Consider the following 15337-nt stretch of genomic DNA (forward strand, 5'->3'; position numbering starts at 1 on the left):
AAGATGCAAATGTCGCCTTTGGAATCTCACACATTCACAATGTGTTCACCTTATTCATGATTCTTGAGAGCTATGTTATCTTATTGATGATGGATCATCATTGCACACAAAAACCTATGTTGTTGTCAAGGAGCTAGTCCCATGTTTAGAGAGAGAGAGAGAGAAGAGGGAGGGAGAAAGGGCTAACATAGCATTGGCAATGTTACAAATAGGCATGCATAGACATACAACATGACATGTGGCATGCATTAATTAAGAAATATGATATGCATTAATCAACTAAGGTTATACTCAAATAGCAAGGTTTGGGCAAATAGCTAGATTTAGGGGACTCTTTACATGCACCATGTAGGACTAGAAAGAGATGTGGTATAAGATAGTAAAAGAGTGCATTCATCTAATTCCTAATTCCTAAGAAATGCATTCTCTTGTTGATGATGGATCATCGTTGTGTGCACAAAACATGTGTTATTATCAAGAAGTTGGTCCCATGTTCAAAGAAAGAGAGAGAAGGGGGAGGGAGAAGGGGCTAACATCATGCTAGCAATCACACACACACACACACACACACACACAGAATGTCATGTGGCATGCAATAATTATAAGAAGTGTGTCATGCTCTTAAGACTCACGATAGCCAATAATAACTTGCTAATCATCAAGAATAACTATACCATCTTAAGTTTGACAATCTTTACGTCCCATGCAATTTAATGAGTCATTGGGACTCACTCAGAAAGACTTATGTTCATAGTCCTTCTACCTCAATGGAATGCATCTTAGTTAGAGAATGATTGAAGTCCATTCTCTAGCTAAACTTTCTACTTGGGTGGAATACCTTGGTTTCCTTTGGGTCCCCCACAACTTCGCGTTGACTCTCAAAGTTTCTTGAGCAATCCATCACTGAAACTTCTTCTTAAAGCTCTAAGTCCCTATCTAGATCACTTTTATCACCTCTTTATATGTCAATGAAGAATTCCTGTATTGTCAAAGATGTTATAGATTTTATTCAAATACCAAGGTTCGGGCAAAGGGGACACTCTACATGTGCCATCATGTGGGACTGGAAAGAGGTGTGATATTTCTCTCAAGTATAAGATAAAAGATTGTCATGCATCAAACTTGTAAGCAAGTTTTCCAAAATGAATTTGTTATGTTTTCATGTTTGAAGGCAATATGTGGTATTTCTCTCAATTATAAGATGTAGAAGAGAACATTCGTATGATTCTTGATTCATGAGAGTTGCATTATCTTGCTAATAATGGATCATCATTGCACACAAAAAACATGTGTTGTTGTTAAGAAGCTAGTTCTATGTGCAAAGAAAGAGAGATAAGGGGAGAGGGAGAAGGGGCTAACACCCACACACACAATGCCATGTGGCGTGCATTAATTAAGAAGTGCGCCCTGCTTTTAAGACTCACGATAGCCGATAGCACCTTGCTAGTCATAAAGATTAACTATACCATCTTGAGTTTGGCCATCTTTAGGTCCGTTGTTTGCAGGTTAGAGAGTGGTTTGGACTGAAATGCATGCAGTTTTGCCCGTCCTAGCCTTAGGAGACATGACTCGAAAAGGAATTGTAGATACAGGCGCCGGTGTTAGTGTGCTAAACCATGCAGTCCTAGAGGCATGGGGAAACCCTCCTGTAGAGACTGCTAGATTCAATGTCATGCTAGCAAACGGAATGAGGGTAAGACCATTTGGGGTCTTAAAGAATTGGCCGGTAAAGATTGCCGGTGTGCAATTTTCGGTAAACTTCATTGTCATGAAGGGAGTGGATTACGACATACTATTAGGCCGACCTTGGATGAGGAATGCACGAGTCATAGAGGACTGGGGCAATGGATTGATTTTCCTAGCAAAGACTTGTGCTCATAATCTGTCTACCTTGATGAAGCGTGTCTTAGTTAGAGGATGATCGAAATCCACTCTCTCCTTGGACAATCTTTGTACTCGGATGTAATACCTTTATTTCCTTTGGAATCCTTGTAGCTTGGTGTAGACTGTCAAGGGTTTTGATCAATCGGTCCATGAAACATGTTCGTGAAGCTCTAAGTCCTTACCTAGATCACTTTGATCACCTCTTTATATGTCGATGAAGAAATTTTTTATTGTTGAATATGGTTCGGATTTTGTTCAAATACCAAGGTTCGGGCAAATAGCCACGTTCGGGGGACACTCCGCATGCCCCATGTAGGGCTAGAAAGAGGTGTGGTATTTCTCTCAACTATAAGATAGAAGATTGTCACGCGTTAGGCTCGTAAGCAACTTCTCAACTATAAGATAGAAGATTGTCACGCGTTAGGCTCGTAAGCAACTTTTGCAAAAGGAATTTGTTACGTTTTTGCGTCCGAAGGCAACACCATGGAGGCCCATATGAACGAAGCCTAGTCGGCCGTGCCTCTCCGATCATATATGCATTCGAGACTAATCAGGGTGGTTGCCGTACAACTATGAGACCCATGGTTGCGATCGGAGTAGAAGGTGACGCATGCTTATCCCGACCCTCTCGCTTTTCCTACGAATGTGATAAAGAACTGGTAAGATGCTATTGAATCAAATACCTCCGTCTATCGTGCTATGACCCAACGCACCCCTCTTGCGTGGAGGGGAGGCTTTGTGGGGTCTGGCCAACAAAGTTTTCGTGTTCACACCAAATCAAGAACCTTGAGCATGTATGTCTCACTAATGTTTCTTTGATAATTTTTAAAAATAGATGCCCAATGCCACTAACTTATGGATGCAACCCCCACTTAGGCCACTAGTGTTTTCTCTAAAGATCTGTGGTAGCGGACCAGTTCTAGCGGCCTATGTGTGTGACCGGCTGGTGTTCCTTTCACAAAAGGTGGGTGTGTGTGTCATGTGACCCACCGCTGGTTCTTTCACAAAAGGTTCAGGTTCGCTCAGCAATTATGAAGATGTAGATGGATGTAGACGAGAGGAGAGTTCAGGCAGGCTACTGCCAATATAGACGTAGAACGGACGGTGGGTCAGGCTCTCTTCAGCTTTGCCGGCGTCATGCGCCCAAAAAGCGCGAAGCTCTCAGACGATGCAACTTGCAAAGCAGAAAAGCACGGGTGGAGATGCGGGGTATCGATCCCCGTACCTCTCGCATGCTAAGCGAGCGCTCTACCATCTGAGCTACATCCCCGAGTGATGGCTAACATTGCGCTCAATTATTACAAGCTATTAAAAAATCTGGCAAATAAAGTATTAGACGTATTATAAGTTTGAGGTGCATAAAGCCCACCCGACGGTTTGGCCGAGTGGTTAAGGCGACAGACTTGAAATCTGTTGGGTTCGCCCGCGCAGGTTCGAACCCTGCAGCCGTCGGCATTGTTGCTTCATTTTGGGCTCAAACTTCTCTTCTCCAAAACGGGTTCCTGTGATGCTATCCTCAACATCATGGCGTGACGTAAGATTTGGGGTTAAATTATTATTCCAACTCTCGAAATTTGCTCTTCCTTTATGGTGGGTGCCCTACATGGTTTTTGGATATCGACTTAAAATGTTATCCCAACTCACCAAATTCGTTGGATATTATTCCAACTCTAAAAATTTGCTCTTTGTCTATAGTGTAGTACATGTTTATTGGATATCAACGCCGCATCTCGGGTTAAAATATTATGCCACCTCACCAAATTCTCTTTTCGTTTCCCATGTCGTATGTGTTGATTGGATGTTGATTTTGCATAGCTACCAAAACTTTAGGGTTTGGTTCATGTGCACGGAATTTTATTTATGGCATGGTATATATTGATTCGTGTGAACCGAGTTTCTTTCATGGTGTGGTGTATGTTTGTTGCATAGTGATATTTTGCACAGCCACCAAAAACTTTAGGGTGTGCTAAGTCACCCCTCTATTTTTCGTGGCTGCTCCTCTTCCTTACATGCAACTAGGTTATTGGGCAAGCTTAGGCCGCTAATGACACTTTCATGTCGTTAAATGTGTATCAAGCCACTTTGAATAAGGCAATGGAGATACTGAATTGTTTATTGGTTGCTCTTGTCTCAATGTAGACGAATTCAAAATCGTCCCTTATTAGGTTGACTATGAACAATTATAATGACTTTGTTTCGAGTGCCCATGTGGTATATGCATCTCTAAAGTGGTAGGGTTTCCTTTGGGGATCGGATCTCAGAACTTCATTAGACCGATTCCTAGGGGAGACAATGTCACATGGCCTTCGTCATTTAAAGCCACGATTCTATCTTCTTTTGTATCCTACTTGTCTGTTGTTACCTAGCTCCCTGATTCTAGCATAAGGATTAGCAATAAATGGCTTCATAAGTCTTTCTCTAGAGGCTAGATATATTTCAAGATTGGCTTGTGATGAGAGCAAGTTAATGTGCTAAAATGTGCGTGTGTATGCTCAAGGGTTGTGAATTTGCAAATGCTTTGTCTAGCCCTTACTTTTGGAAAGCTAATTGACTTATTGGGTCTACCTATCCATAATGGCATGGGACTGTCGCCCACCCTCTACCCAATGCACATGCATAGATAGTTTTTCAAGGCAGTTACATTACTACATGTAAATGTAGCTTCCTTCATTAGCCCTTTACACGTGAATTATTACATGATCCTATAGTCACACATATCAAACAACCAATCAGTTTTGCACTTGGTTCAAGTCCTTTATTACAAGATCTGATTCTTTATTGAACCAACAACCCTTTACCATGGTTGTTCTTACCTCATTTGAGGCCCCTTAACCATGCTAGGAACATGTGCGGGTGGTATTCCTTCCATGGTAAGTCTTTCTCTAGAGGCTAGATATATTTCAAGATTGGCTTGTGATGAGAGAAAGTTACTATGCTTAAGTGTGTGTGTGTGTGTGTGTGCGTGCATTCAAGGGTTGTGAATCTGCAAATGTTTTGCCTAGATCTTAGATCTATACCATTTTCCCTTTGACTATGCATTTGCAAGTGCCTTGGCCTATTTGGCTCTTGGATTGGGTTAGACCACAAAGTCATTGTTTGGGTCCCTATCTTTAGAGAGATTCATAGCATGTGGACATGCCAATTATAATGTGTGCTTTTAAACTTCGTGGGATTGGTAAGACATCACAATCTTCACGGAAGTGCATTTTAGATATAGCTAAATGGATTTTTGATGTTTGCTCACTTACGTTGGAGTCCTTTGGATGGTCTAAATTTTTGGAGCATCATCTTGCTCAAAGATAGTCTGTAACTATTAGACAATCATAATTTGATGGCTTCAGGCAGATCAAGGATGTGTTGGCTCTCTTATCCACTCCTTCTTTTAGGGAAGCAAGATTGAAACCTTGGGATAACCTACGACTTACTAAGCTTCCTCAATAGAACTTACCAAGTTTGCTAAATACAACTTTAAAGGTTGGGTTCTTGCTCTAATCATTCAACTGCAATTAGATAAAATTATTCTTATAATAACTACTCTACCTTTGGTGTACCCCCCCTCTTTGTTGCACCACAGTGGGTAACCTTTAGTGGTCATTTGGGTGCCCCTCCATGAGTAGCACCATTTGAGTCTACCTTGTACGAAACATTAGGGCCTCAACCTAAGCAATTTGAGACCAAGGGCTTCTAAACTTTTGAAGGACATACTAAGGTTAACTAGTCTCTATGAATGATATACTCTTAGGCCGAGAGGTGTGGCATAAAAAAAATCTATTCTATGCTTGGTTTAAGAAGAGGCATGTTCTTTTCTTAGTCTTGCAAGGCACAACTATCACATTGTGTCAACCTATCCATAACTGCATGAGACTATTGCACTCTCCCACCCTCTCCTCAATGCACCTGCATAGATAGTTTTTCAAGGCAGTTACATTACTACATGTAAAGGTAGCTTCCTTAATTAGCCCTTTACAAAAGAATTATTACATGGTTCTTTAGTCACACACATTAGACAATCGATCAATTTTGCACTTGGTTCAAGTCCTTTATTACAAGATCTTTACCAAGATTTGATTCTTTATTGAGCCAACAACCCTTTACCATGGTTGTTCTTACCTCATTTGAGGCCCCTTAACCATGGTAGGAACATGTGTGGGTGGCATTCCTTCCATGGCTGTATGAGATATGTATTGGCACATATCCCCTCTAAGCTTTTGAGTGCACTTGTGGAATCGAGGAGTGCAAGGCTCTCCTTTACCAATGATAGAGACTGTTATTCTTGGGAAGAATCCAACTATCATCCTTAGCTCAATTTCAATTGTAATGGTCTCATGTCAAGGTTAACTCTTTGAAAATAATAAGTAATTAGACAAGATAAGATGGATAAACTCAAGGATAGTGTGACAAAGGTAGCGGGAGAAGTTGAGAGGGAGAGAATTGTTAGACTACCTATGTTAGTTATGTCAGTCCTCTTGGTTGTGAGCTCCTGTCATAGTTTGATAGAGACATAGGAGCTTTGGCACTTTAGCTACATTTTCTTTATTTGTCAGCTTTCTGTGTGTATTCCTAGGCCAGTTATTGCTTTCCATAGTCTGATGCCTACACCTATCAGACATTGTCATTATAATTTGGGATTTTTCCAAGGCCACCCCTATTTTTTGGCATTTTTCTTTCATTGACCAGCATTAAATGTTGATTGGCTAGCATTTATGGCCCGTACAGGAGTAGAATGGCCATTTTTTTAGTGATTTGGCTATTTATAGCTAGCTCCCCCCACTTGGCAGACACACACTCTTCAATCTTTAGTCTTCCCCTTTGCAGGTGCACGCTCTAACACTCCAAGTCTCCATGCTTGGTGCTGCCATCATCATCACCTTGATCTGGTGCCCCCATTGACATTTTGGGCTATGTGTAGGGATAATTAGTCCATCTTCATTGTATCAGTATTCTTCTTCAGCTAGTAGTATTCTTCCTTCATCTTCTGCTTCCTCTCTCTCTCTCTCTCTCTTTGCTTCTCTTTGTGTTCATGTTTCTCTTTTGTTGTGCACTCTCACATGGTGTCATCACCTACGTGAGGACACAACCAAGATATTTCTTATAGAAGAGCAAATTTTCATTGCAAAGAAGCCGCCCTGATCTTCAAAACATGGTTTTTTAGCTTGCATTTATACTGTATTTACGGGCCATACATGTGCTCTAGAGTACAATGGACCCTTTTGATGACTAGCCTACATCATCTAGTATCACGTGACATTGTCTGGTCATCAAGCGGCCCTAGCTTTTTGCATTTTGTAGAAAATGAAAATTTTCATTTTGTAGGTGACCTCTCCCTAGTGTAGATGACAACTTCCTAGGCATAGGTGACAACTTTTTGCTATAAACAATAGCTTTTTGTGCAAGCAACATGAAACAATTATTTCTTTGATGAAAATAGATTTCTGGTGGGTGATTGCAAGATCGAAGTTGGCTTACCAATTCACGAGCTTTGATAACTTAGAGGAGGATCTTCTTTCTAGACACTCTTTTGAGAGGAGATGCGATTATAGTTTGCAAGAGAAGTTCACCATTCACATCCATCCCCCTTCTATTCATCTTTCACAAACGGCTCCACCCTCAATGAAGATGTCATCCTTGATTCCCTCGATGCAGGTGCTTTCTTATGTTAATTACCCAAAGAAGACAAACTCAATGGTTTGAACTATTCATTGTGGTCATGTAAGTTGGAGTACATAACACCTTCGATCTTTGGGCTCTTATTTGAGATTCCATCCCCTATCCTAGAGAGGATCCAATAGATGGGACTTCTATGGACCGTGCAACCTTGTGGTATTGGTTCAACTCTAGAGCTTGATCCTTTCTCCTTATGAGTTTGTAGGATTCTATCCTTGTGCATGCTCACAGGTTGAAGACTGTGGTAAAAGTATGGAAGAAACTTATGACTTTGTATCAACACAAGACATTTGCTCATAAGATTTCCATTGAGAAGAAGTTGCAGATCCTTAGTCTTGATGATTCCTCCTCTATGAAGGAGCACATCATGATGATGGAGGATGAGAGGTGAGCTTGCCTCTCTTGGTCTGTTGATATCCTCTGAAGACATGGCTATGATCCTCTTGACTTAGTTGCCATCTCCTCGATTCGATGTCTTCTACATCAGCCTTCGTTATTTGTCGGCTTCCTATGTGCATTCCTAGGCCAGCTACTGCTTTTTTACAATTTGCCTACACATGTCAGACATTGTCATTGTCATTGTCATTTGGGATATTTTTGGGGTCACCCCTATTTTTTTGGCATTTTCCCTTCAATGAACAACATTAAATTCTAGTCATACAACATTTATGGCCCCTATGGGAGCAGGTTAGCCAGTGTTTTAGTGATTTGTCTATTTATAGTGTAAGAAGCTAGGAAGAATGATGATTTAGTGTGTAAATAATATTGATGCCATGTCACACTGACATTGGTATAAAAGGAGGGGACATGTAATTTTTCTCATCTTTTGACACATTTATGCATTAATGTCCTTTTCCTCTTCACCTTACTCTCAGCTTCAATGACTTCTTTCTCTTTCATGTCTTTCTTTCACCTATTCTAGTCTTTCTCTCTCCTCGTCACTCTCTTTCTCTCTCTTTTGCACTTCTTTTTCTTTCTCTTCTTTCTCTCTCTCCAGTTCACTTCTTGACAAGTGGTATTAGAGCATTATTCTTTGATCCATTTTTCCTTCTATTTTAGTCAAAATTTTCACCATAAAACCAATTTCAAGCAAGTACTACAGGTACTTGACATAGACAATGACTAGTAGAGGTTTGCAGGTCATCTACAGTTAGAAGGAAACTATATCTGGAGATCTTCAAGGGTAGATATGGCAGTGGAAGGCTAAAATAGCAAGTTGTACCAAATTTTCATGTAATTTAGAGGCAACTAGGTCAAATGGAAGTTAACCAAGCTTAGTTAGAGATTAAACTATGGTTACTTTTCAAGAGAGGCTTCTCTTTCCTCTTTCTTCAAGCTTTCGTCAAGCTTCCATAGATTTTTCAGCAGAGATCTTCTTCTTCTTCCTTGATCTTTGCTCCTCTTCAACAATGGCATGCATAATGGACTTCTAGGCATAAAATCCAACAGGTTCAATACCATTTTCATGACTGTGTGGACAGCCACGTGTGTAGGAAGGTAGCTTGAAATTTGAGCTAATTTTTTAGCCCTCATCTTCAGCAAAACTTCAGCTCATTGACAGCACTAATGCTTCTAAATGATCTTTGGCATTGTTTACTTCAAGTCTTTGATGTCTGGACTCCCAAATGAAGCTCTATTTCTCATCCTTTTGCTCTCCTGAAACCCTAGATGAACAGTCCATGGATAGCCATGAAATCTTTAGCTCAAGCTTCGATTTCTCTTCAATTTCTTGAAGATTCTTTATCATTCCAGCTCGTGGGATCATTTCAGTAAGGATCCATGAAGAAATTGCAAGGCTTGAGTAGTACTAGTGGTCAAAGATTGAAGCTCAAGAGCTTCCATGGAGCCAAAATTTGGGGGAAACATGTTTAATGCTTCAATCTTAAGCATCTAAAGCTTTAAGATTTCTCCCAAGCATTAAATACACAAGCCTTGAAGATTATTTTGGCAACATTAGACCACTGGAGGCTTCATCAAGCATTTGGGGATTGATGAAGTCTGTAAAAATTACATAGCGCAGCGAACAGAATCTGAGAAAGAGATAGAGAGTTTACAACAGATAAGAGAAGAATCAGTAAATTCTTTAGCTCCAAACAACTGATACAAAGATGGCTCTGTCCACCCGTGCGCTTCCACTGTGTGAAGCTTAGATGGCGATCTAGACAGAAGATAGGTGAAGAGCTTAAGGCTAGCTGGAACAACAACTCTGACTAGGTGAAAGATGAATTATCGATGGCTGTGAAGGGGTTTATCTTTTATAGCCCGTGAAGGTCGTTAGGTTCGACCTACCATATGAGCCTCCACTAGTCGGCCAGGGAATATTCTAGGGAATATTCCCTTTACCATCAGACCGGGGGTGCTACCCCCCGACCCCCGCCAGGGGGGCCGCTTCCACGGCCCTCGAACCCCAAAATAGGGGCCCCTTTTAACTCCCTTACCCCGCAACTCGATACAATGCACCTCGAGTAGCTACCAGCTTAACCACTCCGTCTAACCCAAAGATTAGACCCACAACAGTCACTTTTTTGCCATCCGATCACATAGACCTCATCTGATATACAAGTCAGGACTCAACCAATGTCCGGGCTCACATTTGGCTTCTCCTCATAATGGGGGCCTTACAACTTTGAGCACCATGGATCATTGGTAGCACCTAATGAGGGTGGGGCATTGATCATATCTAACAAAGTCATCATCAACCATGTCAAAGGTACTCTTCTTCGATTCTTAATCTCTCTCATTAATCCATCTGTTGAGCTTAATCCACTTGATTGAGAGATTAAAGAATTGAATAAATTCCATCAAATCTCAGCCAATCATTACTTGAATCAATCCATTTATCTAATGCAATGTTTTTTTGATGCATATTGGTTCTAGTATGCGAATTAGATGCTTCAAACTGAAATTTCTAGCATTACATTTAATTCGATTGATTAAGCCTATTGATTGATAATTGTGCTCACTCTAATCCATTGATTTGCTGATTTATTTCACATCCAAGCTTGAAATATCGTAAAAGGGTAAGTACTAGAAATTAGTGAGTCACTGAATTGCATTGATAAGACCCTCTTCCCATCCAATCTTTCAAAAATTCCATCCTATTGTATTCCATGAAAGGGGTTGAATCAATATTTCAGAAATGCATTTCATATTGATTGATTAGAGTATTATGCTACCACCATGTTGATATACCCACCGAGGAAAAAGGTGGATGCTAGGGGAAATAGTGGGACAAAAGAGAGATGACCCTCCCTCACTATCAAAGATCTCGAAAGGGGTGCAACCAAGTGACCGAGGGGGAACTTTGCCCACCACCCAGTGATTCGGAGCCTGTGTAGGGAGCTTGTCCTATCGTTTATCCCTCACATAGGTACAACGAGTGGAGAATTGAAGATTGAAGTGCCTTCAAAGATTCAAGTACCTTCAAGAGCAAAACAAGGTAAAACAGGGACTTTACAGGACATTGTAGGGTATTTATAGGTCCTTACAGGTACCAACTTCATTACTAAAGTATAGGTGCAGATACTACATGATGCCCACAAGTCCTATTTAGCCTCCTACAAGATTTAGTAGCCATTTGGAACCATCATTTTACCCTTACAAGTGGAAACATGGCATTTATAGGTTGAAATAGGGTGCATGCCTAGATAGTTCAGAATCAAAGATTGAATTACATAAATTTTTGTCCTAAAATTGTTATGACGTGAAATAGATCATCTTAAAGAGGGCATTGTTGGCCTTGATTTGAATAAAAAATTTTGGGAATCGAAGCTTCCCAGCTCAAGTTATAGCTAATTTTTTAACAGGGGTACGACAGGACTGCACTATTATGGCATGGCATAAAAAATAAGGCCCATGATGAGTATGCTCAGAAAATCAGAGATTGTATGCTGGATAACATACCCCAAGGGAGTCCTAAAGAGCCTCAAGTGCATAGAGAAATAAATGCACTTAACAATACTATGTGTGAGCATGAAAATAGGCATGCCCAATGTCATATGGAGCTATTATCAAGACTGGAGCAGATGGTCTTGTCTACTAGTCAAACAAAGTCTTCCATTGAGAAGTTGTTAACCTTAGCATAAGAAGAAAGCAACAAAAGTGGAAAAGCGCAAGTCAAGAGACCTAAAAGAGGTGGCCCAGGAGGAAATCATACGCAACGGAAGAAGCAAGAAGGGAAATGGCCAAAAGTGCGAGGGCAGTCCCAAAAGCTAAGTCAAAGGTAGAAGCGCATTCTTGAACACAAGGTGCCCCTAAAAATTTTCATAAAAGAGTGACAGGCTCCCTCCTATACAAATTGTAAAGGTAGATGGGTGGTAGAAAGAAAGCTAGGAAGATAGGAGGAAAATGGGAAAGAGGGCTTACCAGCAATGGAAAAAAGGGGATAAGGGGATGACCGCCCAAAAGGGATTTAGGGTTTTTTATATAAAATTGAAAAGTGAATGAAGAGCTCATTCTTTGGTGTGTGGCAAAGTGGATTCTTCTTCTTCTCTCCTTCTCTTCTCTTTCTTTCTTGTGAGTGCTTGAGGGAGGGAGTGTGAGTGTGTGAGGGTGAGAGATCTTGGAGAGGTGAAGCCCTCCATCATCTCCCCTCTTCTTCTTCTTCTTTTCTCTTCCCTTCTCTCTTGTCTCTCGTGTGGCTATGGAGGATGGAGCTTGGAGGTGGAGGCTTGAGGTTGCTTGAGCTCACATCATGAATCGTGGAGCTATCGGAGTGCTTGAGGGAGGTAAGCTCACTACACCCCAGTAGGATCGAAGGCATGCCATCTAGGTGAGAGATAGCCATAGGTGCTCACTTGAAATGCTTGAAACAATAAGCAGTCTACCTTACTTGAAAGTGTAGTTCACCTTAATTACTATATAGGTTGTCTTTCCAAGTCCCACTTTGAAGCATGGGTTAAGATTTAGCCACATGGCCAAATCTTTACCCCTTATTTGAAAGTGGGACTTGGGAGATTCCCAAATTCTCTAATATGGTGTTAAGAGAGTGATTGGAGAGGTCGAGCAGGGGGAAGGGTTTATAACCCAAGAGACCAAGGAAGAGTTCATTTGGAACTATTGCATTATGAGAGAGAGAGAGAGAGAGAGAGAGAGAGAGAGAGAGAGAGAGCTATTGCCCGCATTGGATTAATTGACTCACCCATGCATTTTTAGCATATTGCATGTATACACAACTCTTCTCCCTTGTCTATAGCTTTGATCTGGAGGTGCTTGCTACGGGGCATGTGGTAAATCATGTGATTCGAGCAATTTATTGTTGCATCAGCCAAAATCGCGCCATGTTCGACTTGTCCAAGTGACGGTGATTTTGGGCCGTCTCAAAATTAGCCCTCGACCCTCCTGTATTTGGCCATTCAGCCCACTACCACTCGGACACCCATCGCTCGGCCCCACTTGATTTGGCCCTCGACCTGCCCAAATCAACCCGTCTGAATCAACCATTCAGACTAACTTGGCGTTTAACCTACTTGACTCGACCCTCAGCCATTCGAACACTCGGCCCCCTTAAAGAAGTCACTCAGACAGTCAGGAACGTTCGGCCTAGTTGCATTCGGCCCATTCTCATTCGGCCCTCGTCCACTACTCGGATGGGATGAATCGGCCATTTGGCCCCTACAATTCGGACCTACTAGGCCGAATCTGGATTTTTTCAATTTTTTAGTTGGAAGACCCTTGTTGACCTAGACCATTGCTATACGAACCCTCGAAGGCCATACATATGCTTAGAATGCCTTTTTGGTAAGATAAATAAGTAGATTAGTGAAACATGGAATTAGAAGTAACTCTAGTTGACCAGCTAGTAGTGCAAGCCACTATGTAGCGCTAAACTGAGTCATAGATCCCTAGACGGATCCTAATGGAGCTGAATGATGCAGCACACAGACTCTAGGACTAGGAAGAATTGCCAGAAACCGGGCTTATAGCTTATCACACCAAATCTATAAATGAGAGTGTGAGAGTTGTGTAGTCACTTTACCTTCACACTTGTACTATTTTTCAGCACTTGAAGTACACCTAAGAAAATCTGAAAGCTTGATTACACAAAGTGCACGAAAAATGGTACACACACACACACACACATAAAACAACTGTAAATTGAGGATGTTTGTAAACTAACAAGGAACACACTCAGACATAACCCAAGAACGAATCCACCAGTATAGGATAAGATCTGTTCGGGTGATCGAAACCCCAAGCATAGGACCAAGTAGAAGGCGTAGTGGGGAAGCTAGGAGGAACATACGCCATTGGAGGAGTGGATTATCTGACCGATCTAATCAACCTCATTGACAACTTGGTGGAGAGAGAGACCACAGACATGGTAGAGACAAGCACTAACCAGGAGCGGGATGAGGAGCTCGACCTAGGCAGTCTTCTGACAATAATCTATAGGCCCAGACAAACCTCATGGTAGGACATCGAAGGATGTCATGACAGACCTAGGAGAGGAGAGGAGACTAGTGTGCAAAGCTTTGTGAAGTTTGGTGACCTACAATCAGGAGCAGCAGGACAGGAGCTTGCAATAGAACATGGAAGTGTGAAATTCAGAGGATGCTAATGCTAGCAAACAGGAATAGGACAGGCCTTGATGCTAAGAGAGAAAGAGCACTAGAAGGAGATCTTACGTTGAGTGAGCTTCTCATGAAGCGACTACTATACAAAGCATCCGCCAAGTGAAGTGCCATTGCAATGGCAAGCATTAGGGGTTACACAGGGCTCCAAGAGCCAATCTAAAATCCTTGTAGTCACAAAGCAATTGGATAAATACCAGCTAGATGATGACCCTTACAGCTTTGTGGAGCAGTTCGAGCACGTCTGTGAAGCCAACGACCTCACTGATCTCGCTCAACAATTGCAAGACTTTGGGTTATGCTTAGGTGATAAGGGAAGGACTTGGTACACCAGCCTAGATACCGCACAGTGCAATGACTTCAATGATCTCAAGAATCTCTTCATTAAGAGATTCTCGAAGGCTAGGTACTCAGACAACCTGATCGTACGACTCATGAACGTGAAACATAGAGATAAGGAAGACATTAGGGATTATGTGACCCATGTTAGGAGTCTCTTTAAGAGAATCCCAATGATTGAACTACCCATGGAGAGAGAAGTGTCTATAGTCTTCATCAATGGGATACGGGGTGAAGAACTCTACAAGGCCTTGGCAAGAAACTCAAGCTTGCAGCGAGATGCGCTAGCTAGGGTCTTTGAAGAGGCCATTAGAGTGGATGACCAGCTCAAGGAGAGAAGCTCCAAGAGCTCCGACTATAACCTTAGAAACTTTGAAAGAACTTCAATGCTGGGAAAAAGATCAGGCCCAAGTACTCAAGATAAGGGAAAGGGCATAAATCCAAGTCAAGAACTTGCGAAGATGAAGATGGAGCTAGCCAAAATACAGGAGATAATGAGAAGGGCAACACATCCTCATGTTCAACATGTGTATTGTGGCAGAAACCATTTGCCAGTCGAGTGTCAGGATCCTAGGTCCCAACCTTGTGCAAATTGCGGTACGTTCGGCCATGATGCCATGCATTGCCGACTGCCAAGGAGACTTCCCTATTCGCAACCTTACAATTAGCCTTACCTAGCAAATAGGCTGCCAAACTTCTGCGGGAGAGGAGCCCCACTAGGTCTCTTGGCACCCAACGATGCTAAACTAGCCATTCCTAGGATGGAAATAAACCCCACTGGAATACCTAGGCCACATGGACCCTACGTAACCCACCCACCAAGTGACACTCCAGTCCAATATGTGGAGGAGCCGAATGACGAGAAACCCTATGTGAAC

General features: G+C 41.9%; 2 non-coding genes across 2 annotated transcripts; one reads left to right on the top strand and one right to left on the bottom strand.

Moving 5' to 3' along the window:
• Positions 1-3081: 3081 nt before the first annotated feature.
• TRNAA-AGC (transfer RNA alanine (anticodon AGC)) lies at positions 3082-3154 on the bottom strand. The gene has a single exon. It is a non-coding gene; the product is annotated as a tRNA-Ala (tRNA).
• A 101-nt stretch (positions 3155-3255) lies between these two features.
• TRNAS-UGA (transfer RNA serine (anticodon UGA)) lies at positions 3256-3336 on the top strand. Its single transcript has one exon. It is a non-coding gene; the product is annotated as a tRNA-Ser (tRNA).
• The last annotated feature ends 12001 nt before the right edge of the window (positions 3337-15337 follow it).

Source organism: Lygodium microphyllum, chromosome 30 (genome assembly GCF_053477565.2).
Source record: "Lygodium microphyllum isolate KBCC chromosome 30, Lygodium_microphyllum_v1.1.10, whole genome shotgun sequence".
Taxonomy (NCBI): Eukaryota; Viridiplantae; Streptophyta; class Polypodiopsida; order Schizaeales; family Lygodiaceae; genus Lygodium; species Lygodium microphyllum.